This window comes from Oryctolagus cuniculus, chromosome 16 (assembly GCF_051225735.1).
Source record: "Oryctolagus cuniculus isolate XC-2025 breed Fujian yellow rabbit chromosome 16, ASM5122573v1, whole genome shotgun sequence".
In the NCBI taxonomy this organism is placed as follows: Eukaryota; Metazoa; Chordata; class Mammalia; order Lagomorpha; family Leporidae; genus Oryctolagus; species Oryctolagus cuniculus.
In genome coordinates, this window is record NC_142882.1 from 55483091 (window position 1) to 55491481 (window position 8391).

An 8391-nucleotide genomic window follows, 5' to 3' on the forward strand; every position below is an offset into this window, starting at 1 on the left:
TTCTGCGCTAGCACTAATGCCTCCCTTCTTCCATTACCCAAAGTCAGTGACTGACCTTCTGCCCGTTGGACAAGCAGACCCAGTTCTGGGGGTTCTATATCGATTCTTCGAACCAGTTTTGGGTTATTCTATATCCAGATGGACACTTGGACAACCTAGCTTTGGCTCCCACCCACCCTCATTAAGTTACCTTACATAGCATGTTTCATTTCCTTACGGAGCCCGGAGCTCACGATGCCCCTCCCACCCACTGGTGTGGAGACCCTGCCTGGGAAGCTCAAGTGCATTTTGGGATCTGGAGGACCGTCCATGGATCACTTTAGTCCCCTGGCCTGCCACAGCGGCTGCCCTCTGTTAAGTAGCCGCAACCGAATTTTGTGATAGCCTTTTGTTCTGCGCCTCTGGAGTGATTTTTAGAGAATAAGAGGACATCTAAGTCCCCTGCTGATCGACAGACAAGGGCTGGGTACCAGAGGCCGAGCCACTGTTGGCGGTACCAGAGGCCGAGCCACTGTTGGCGTGTTTGAGTCTTTTTCATTCTGATTAAGCCTCTGGGAACTCATAGTGCAAACTTGAAGGACAAACAGATTTTAAATTAGTTCTTGGGATCCAAAACCTCGGGCTGCAAGAACACAGAGGTTAATGGTCTCGGAGGCATTTGGCCTCGCATATCAGTTTTTCTGCTTTGAATCCTTGTATGAGCCAAACAGAGTATCTCCTTGGCCAGATGGTAGAGAACGAAACCCAAGAGTAAGAGCGGCAGGGTCAGGAAGTGCGGGTAACCTGCAGGAACAGGCCAGGGCTGCTTCCTTCTCTGAACGTGGGCAAGCCTGCCGTGGGGAGGGCAGGGGGTACAAGGGAAAGCCTTTAAATGTGTCCAGGGGTAGCCGACAGACCACCAGGACAGGTGTCACGTTACGGTCCTTGCTCCCCTGATGCACCACCCAGGCAGTGTGACCCTGGTGCTTTTCTTTTGAACAGTGGACTTCTATCGAATGAGGAAAAGTCTTTGGCGCAGAGTGCCATAGATCTCTGTGTGGTATGCACTTTTTCACTCAGCATCCCCAGTGGTGGAAAGTCAGACATGAACAGAGTAAGAGCTACGCAGACGGAACACGTGACTGCCTCGACTGGCAGGAGGGAAAGTGATCAAATACCAGATCTCTGATTAGAAGAGATTCAGATGAAGAGGAGAAATAACCCAACAGAAGTTGGAATGGTCTTTGATTACCTCTCATCATCCATCTTTCGGCTCAAATGAGGGTTTGAACATATTGCCACCAGCAGGATTTCCTGATTCTAAAACTGAAAATAAATTTTCAAGTGCCAGCATGAAATCTACTGCAATCGTATAAAATGTCATCACTCCATTTACCTTTACAGAGAATATCAAGGACTTCTGGTCATTGTTGTCAAGTTTATTTATTTATTTTCATTTGAAAGAGGAGGGGCTGGCGCCGCGGCTCACTAAGCTAATCCTCCGCCTTGCGGTGCCGGCACACCGGGTTCTAGTCCCGGTCGGGGTGCCGGATTCTGTCCCGGTTGCCCCTCTTCCAGGCCAGCTCTCTGCTGTGGCCAGGGAGTGCAGTGGAGGATGGCCCAAGTACCTGGGCCCTGTACCCCATGGGAGACCAGGAGAAGCACCTGGCTCCTGCCATCGGATCAACGCGGCGGCCATTGGAGGGTGAACCAACGGCAAAGGAAGACCTTTCTCTCTGTCTCTCTCTCTCACTGTCCACTCTGCCTGTCAAAAATAAATAAATAAAAATAAATAAAAAAAATAAAAAAGAAAGGGGAGGGAGAGAAGGGGAGGGGAGGGGACGGGAGGGGAGGGGACGGGAGGGGAGGGGCGAGGCGAAGAGAAGAGAAGAGAAGAGAAGAAAGAAAGAGATCTTCCATCCTGTGGTTCATTCCCCAAATGCCCACAACAGCAGGTGCTGGGCTAGATGGAAGCCAGGAGCCCAGAACTCGGTCTGGGACTCCCACATGGGTGGCAGAGACCCCGGCATTTAAGCCATCATCTGCTGCCTTCCAGGGTGCGCATTAGCAGGAAGCTGGATGGCGTGTGGTGTGGGGACCCGTGCCCAGGCATTCTGAAATGGGATGTGGGTGTCCCAAGTGGTCCGTGCTGCTCCACAAGCCCCTCCCCATTGTGCTGAAGGGCAGTGTGTTTTGATGCCTCTTGGATCCAGGGGAGGAGGTCCTAGATACAGGGAGGGTGGGGTAGGGAGAGATGGGGGAGGTCTCCCAAAGTCTGAAGTCTGCAAATCCTCTCGGTGCCGGAACAGAAAAGTAAAGTCTTGGAGCGTCACTAATGGCCCAGTGATGTGTGAGTGACTTGCTGGGAGGGCTGGAGTTAGTCCACTGAATAGGTGGGGTCCCTGGTTTGTAATATGATGATTCGAAATTCGGTGTCCAGCTACCCCTACTATGCACATGGTGCCCGGGTCAGGACTGTGTGGCCCTGTCTACTCTGCATCTGTATCAGTAAGTGCAGGCTGGGTCAAGGCTTATCAGTGGCCAAAGTGGTGGGAGATGAAGATATAGACCCCTTCGGTTGCTAAACTCTCTTGGCCATTTCTGTGTGCAGTCACACAGGAACTGCTAGGTAATGGACTTAGCCTCTCTGAGCTCCAGCTTGCTTCCCCAGAGCAAGGAGCTCAGTGCCCTGTACAGACTGAGTTCCCCATCAGACGTCCTAGACCACTGTTACCGCTGTTCTCCCCTCCCCCTGCCCCCAGTGTGATTCATTGTTCTTGCAACTCTTCCCAGATATCACCAACTCCTCCACACACTGGAATTCCTTACTAAATGGACATAAGGGTCTCATGCAAAAGGTGACCAATTGACAAGTAATGGTGTAGGCAGGTGTTGTGGGATGGCAGGTGAAAATCTCACGTCTGCTTCCAATCCAGCTTCCTGCTAATGTGTCCAGGAGGCAGCAGATGATGGCTCAGGTACTTAAGTTCCCGTCACTCAAGGGGGAGACCTGGATGGAGTTCCTGGCTCCTGGTTTCAGCCTGCCCAGCCCTAGCTATTGTAAGCATTTGGGAAGTGAACCAGCAGATGGAAGATTCTCTCCCTCTCTCTCTCTCTCTCTCTCTCTCTCCCTGCTTCTCCCTCTCTGTCACTCTGCCTCTCAAATAAATACATAAACAAACCAACCTAGCAAGAAAGAAAAGTAAAGGTGTTTATTAGGGTACCAGGCCCACCAAACAGCACCTAAAGCAGTTGGTATTTCCCATTGGAAAACAAGCCATTTGATCACTTTCAGCAGAAGGGAAAACAATGCATTAAACTTTGTGATCAAGAACATTGTTTATGATCCATCTGACCCCAAATCTCAAAAACACAGCACCCTGAGATTCCTCCGACATCAGTGGGGAATACAACTCGGGGTTGGTCTGATATCTTTGACCTGAGCTTTCTTCCCCTTTAAAATATGGTCTTGATAAATGATTTCCCATTACTTTCTTCCTTTCTCTATTGCGGGTAACCTTGGAGCTTGATTTGCTATCCACCAGGCAACGGTGATTTGCAGTGTGGCTGCATGGGATGGGGGAAGCGCTTTGCAGCCTCCAAACAACCCTGCTGTCTCTGGGGCTCAGGGCCGGCTGGGAGTGCTGGGCGGGGCCTGGCTGGGAGCCCCTCAGGGGGGATGCTGAGGCGCTGTCCTCAGTCCCTACCTGGGTGGCTTCTGGTTTACTTTGGGCAGCACAGTGCTGGTGCAGAAAGGAGGTGTTTGACCCGTGGAGCTTGGCATTAACCCCACAGGGCTCTGTGGCAGCAGCACGAAGTCCCCTGGGGGAGGGGGGTGGACAGTGCTGCACTTGATGCTTCCGGTTTTTTTTTTCTGCACACGTCCATGATAACCTAATGGAAATGTTTTTAAAGAGGCAGGTAAGTGGCTTATCCTCTTTTCATAGAGGGTGAGTTTTTGCTCAGTGCTAAAAAGCACATTGTATTTTTTTAAAACTGTCATCCTGGTTTTGCTGTAATAGTTATCTCCCTTCCCCAGCATTTCTTCTTTCTTGTGTTTCTGTCCTCAGTCTGCCTCTCTGGACATCCTCAGCCAAAACTGTGAGGTTGGCAGTTTTGTCTTGGGCAGCTGCAGGGTCCAGGAGCTGGGCTATACGGCCCTGACCCTCTTCCCCGCTTCCCCATGCCCAGGAAGCTTCTCAGTGACTCCTTCCCCAGAGAGAAGACTAGCAGCTTGAATGCAGACTTCGTTTCCCCATACGTGTAAAGGGATAACGATCCTCGCTCGGTTCCCAGGGTGTGGCAGCAGCAAGTAACAGAACATCCAAGTCAAGCTGGCCTCAGCACTGAGACTCTAGTGATTCTGGGAACAGGAAGCCCAGCAGCAGGTGGAGCGAGCCCCACGGCGGTGGCTTGCCCTCCCAGCATCTCCTGACCTGGCTGAGTCAACCTCATTTGTAGGCTGACAGTTCAGTGGAGTAGGCAGTTCCAAACTGACATGGGGCCAGGCTTCCCATGGTTTTGCTTAAGGTAGCATTTATCCTAATAGAAGGCTTTTGACCCACAAAGGTCCTAGAATTAATGGTGTTATTTCGTGCACTAGAGTCACTGGCACATGTCTGGGATGTTATCCCAAATCCAACATCTGATTATCATGGCTCACATCAGGACATAGGACTCACCTTGCTCCCTGTAACATTCTGGACTGCATCCACACGGGACACAGGAGTTGGAATGGCCACGCCTTCAGTGAGGTCACTAACATCACCTAGTGGTGCTCCACTTCCAGGAAGCAGGTACTCAATCAACAGCCAGAAATGAAAAGGCACCTTGAGGCTTAGACTTTGTAAAACTTGTCCAGAGACATCGGGCCAAGTTCCCTTGAGTTCCCTTGCAGGGAAGAGTGCAGAGCCAGCCAGCGCTCACTTCTGTCCCTTATCTTCTTCCTAAATCCTACGGCAGTGGTTCTCAAACACAGGGATCCGTTTGAGGGCTTGCGAAGGTCCAGATTGTGTGGGCCAAGCCTCGGGAGTTTCTGAACCAGCAGTTCCAGGGTGGGGCCTGGCCCTTTGCATTGCTGATGTGTTTCCAATGATGCAGGTGCTCCTGGCCCAGGGGCCACACTTTGAGAACCACTGGCAGAGGGGATGAATGATGTGTGTGCTGTGCACAGACAGAAAACAGCAGCCACCCAGACTCACTGGCTTCCTTCTGCTCCAGTTTAGTCCATTTGTTCCCAATATCAAGCCTTGCTCCTATCAAGCCTTAACGAAGCCTGCCTCATTCATCCACGCAGGGTACTCCATTTTGACCCTGTAGACCGGAGCTCTTGCAAGAGCAAGGCCAGGAATTCGTTTATCAGCCCTGAGCAGTGTAAGAGTTGCCCACGCCTCTGTGGAATGTACAGAGGAAGAGGCAAGCTCCCAGCAGCGCTGCCCTGTCTGCTCAGGACATTCTGCACTGCAGGAGGGGGAAGGCCAACCGAAACCCTGCACCGTGCCCAGGCTACAAGGCCTCTGGAGATCTTTTCACTAATGGGCACTTGTAAATCTAACAGGATTTCCTACTGGTGTGAATGCCTTGGGTAAAATGCTCATTAAACTGTCAGCCAGCAGAGAGGTGTTGCTCTTGGGAAGGGGGTCAGGGCATCCTGGGGTGGCAGGAGGCCTCCCCAGACCACCAGGGGCCTCCCTTCCCCCAGCCACCCACCGTCCACCCCAGACTCAAACCTTCTTTCCAAAGCCCTTCCAAGGATTTTACAGCTCTCCCCAACTCCACCAGGAAATTCATCTTTTTCTACAGTCCCAAGTGCATATCCACATACTGTTTGTTAGGGAAGCTCTCTGTGTGGACTTGAGACTGGCTGGCCACTGTCCATGGTAAAATAGTTCTGCACAAACTTCAAGTCCCTCACAAAACTACTCCCAAGACTTTATGCTATTTTTTTGTTTCAACATTTAAAAATTAAGCTTTAGTATTCCTCAGATACCACTTGCACATAGTAAAAAAAAAATTACACAACAAAAAAATAACGCACAATAAAAACACAAGTCCTCCCCTCCCAGGTCTCTGGATGGCTTTCCTACAATTTATCTCCAAAAGCTTCATATGGATCTTCCAGAAATTTTTCAAACATATTTATACACATACACTTTAAGAAAACTTACATATATTGGGTTCTTTTTATATTAGCATATATATTTATTTATAAGGATATGTTAAGTTTTAAATTTTTTTTTACATTTTTATTTTATTTGAAAGGCATAGAGACAAGGAGATCTTTCATCCGAGTCACTCCTCGAATGCTCACAACAGCCAGAGCTGGGCCGGGCCACAGTCAGGAACTCAGTCCAGGTCTCCCATGTGGGTGGCAGGGACTCAATTACTTGAGCTGCCACTTGCTATCTTCTGGGTGCACAATAGTAGCAGGACGCTGGATGGGAAGTGGAGGAACTGGGTCTTCACACTCCAGCGTGTGATGTGGGCTTCTCAAAGCAGTCACTGAGCTGCCGTACGAAATGCCTGCCTGCCCCTCTTGTGAGCTATGTAGCCAATTCTCTATTTATGGCATCCTGGCTGTTTCCAGTTTTGTACTTCTGGACAGTGTTAAGACTCATCATTGATTAAATTGGCAAACGTTAAGATTTCCTGGAAATGGAGTTGCTGAGCCAAAGATTTGTGTAATTTTAATTTTGGTAGATTACAACACAGAGGTCACACCAATTTTCATTCCACAACGTGGAGCCTGCCAATGTTTCCCTATTTGCTTGTCTTCAGTGTGTTGCCCGGGAGGCAAAACTAACGCAATTTCTGACCTATAATTCACATCTCTCTTAGGAGTGTCACTGAGCACTTTTTCACATGCACAAGTACCAACTGTGTTTCTATGTCTTTGAAGCCTGTTTAGGTTCTTTTACCCATTTTTCTATTGGTTGTTGAGTCTTCCCTTTAGTTGTGTAGGCTTTTTACATGGTGTGAATTCTGTTGTACAAATTTTGGGTATGGTCTTATTTTTATGTAGTTGAAAATAACCATGATTTTTCTTAGTGACTTCTGGGTTTTTTGTCTTTATTAAAAAAGAAAGGGCTTCCTCAATTCAAGATTTAAAAAATGTTCTTTTCTTCTAGTATCTTTGTGGTTTATGGCTTGTTTTTAGTATTTTGGTGTAAGAGAGAGGTAGTGACACAGATTCACTTTGCTCTCCAGTGCTTATCTACTGTGTCAGTTCTGCTTCCTGAATAATCAGATTTTTCTTTACTGCTATTTACGGTCATTGTCATTATTAACCAGCCCATTTGAGCTTGAGCATATTGTTTGCAGAACCTGTATTCATTCCCTTGATTGGTTCATTCCTTGTAAGAAATAGAGTAACTTGATAATACATTTTGATATCTAGTAGGACTCCATGCCTCTTCTTTTTCAGAATTTTCTAGATGTTCTGGCATGTTTGCTTTTCCCTACAACCTTGAAAATCAGAATTGAAAATACCACAATGGTATTTCTATTGAACCTGTAATAACACAGATTAGGTTAGGAAGAATTGACTTTAGATAATTATGTCTTGCTATTCAACAAATTGGTAGCATTTTCATTTATTCAGGTTTTCATTTATGTCCCTTATTAACATTTTCAAGTTTTCTTCATTTATAACTTGAACATTTCTTGTTAAGTTCATTCCTGGATATTTTTTGGTCTCTTATTGTAAGTGAGCATCTTTCCGGGGCCAGCCCATGCTGTGGCTCAGTGGGTTAAAGTGCTGCATCCCATACAGGTGCCACTTCTTGTCCCAGCTGCTCCTCTTCCAATCCAGCTCTCTGTTATGGCCTGGGAAAGCAGTGGAAGATGGCCCAAGTGCTTGGGCCTCTGCACCCACTTGGGAGACCTGGAAGAAGCTCCTGGCTCCTGGCTTCATATTGGCCCAGATCCAGCCATTGCGGCCATTTGGGGAGTGAACCATTGGGTGGAAGACTCTTCTCTCTCTCCCTCTGTCTGTAACTCTCCCTCAAATAATAAAATAAATCTTTATATATTATGGAAAGGACAGGTGTTTCGCCTAGTGACTAAAATGCTGCTTAGGATGTCTGCATCCCACATCAGAGTACTTGAGAATCTCCTGACGTCAGCTCCCTGACAATGCAGACACTGGAAGACAACAGGGTTGGCTAAAGTAATTGGGCCCCTGTCATCCCCAGGAGATTCCCTGGATTCATCCCCTGGATTAAGTTCCTGACTCCTGCCTTCAGCCTGGACCTAGCCCTGGTCATTGTAGGTATCTGGGGAGTGAATCACAAGATGAGCGAGATGAGAGCTCTATCTGTCTGTCTCTTGAATGAGTGACTGAATAAATAATATATTATGGAAGTATCCATCATCAATATTTTAACAGTTGTATAAGCATTTAAAAATAGATAT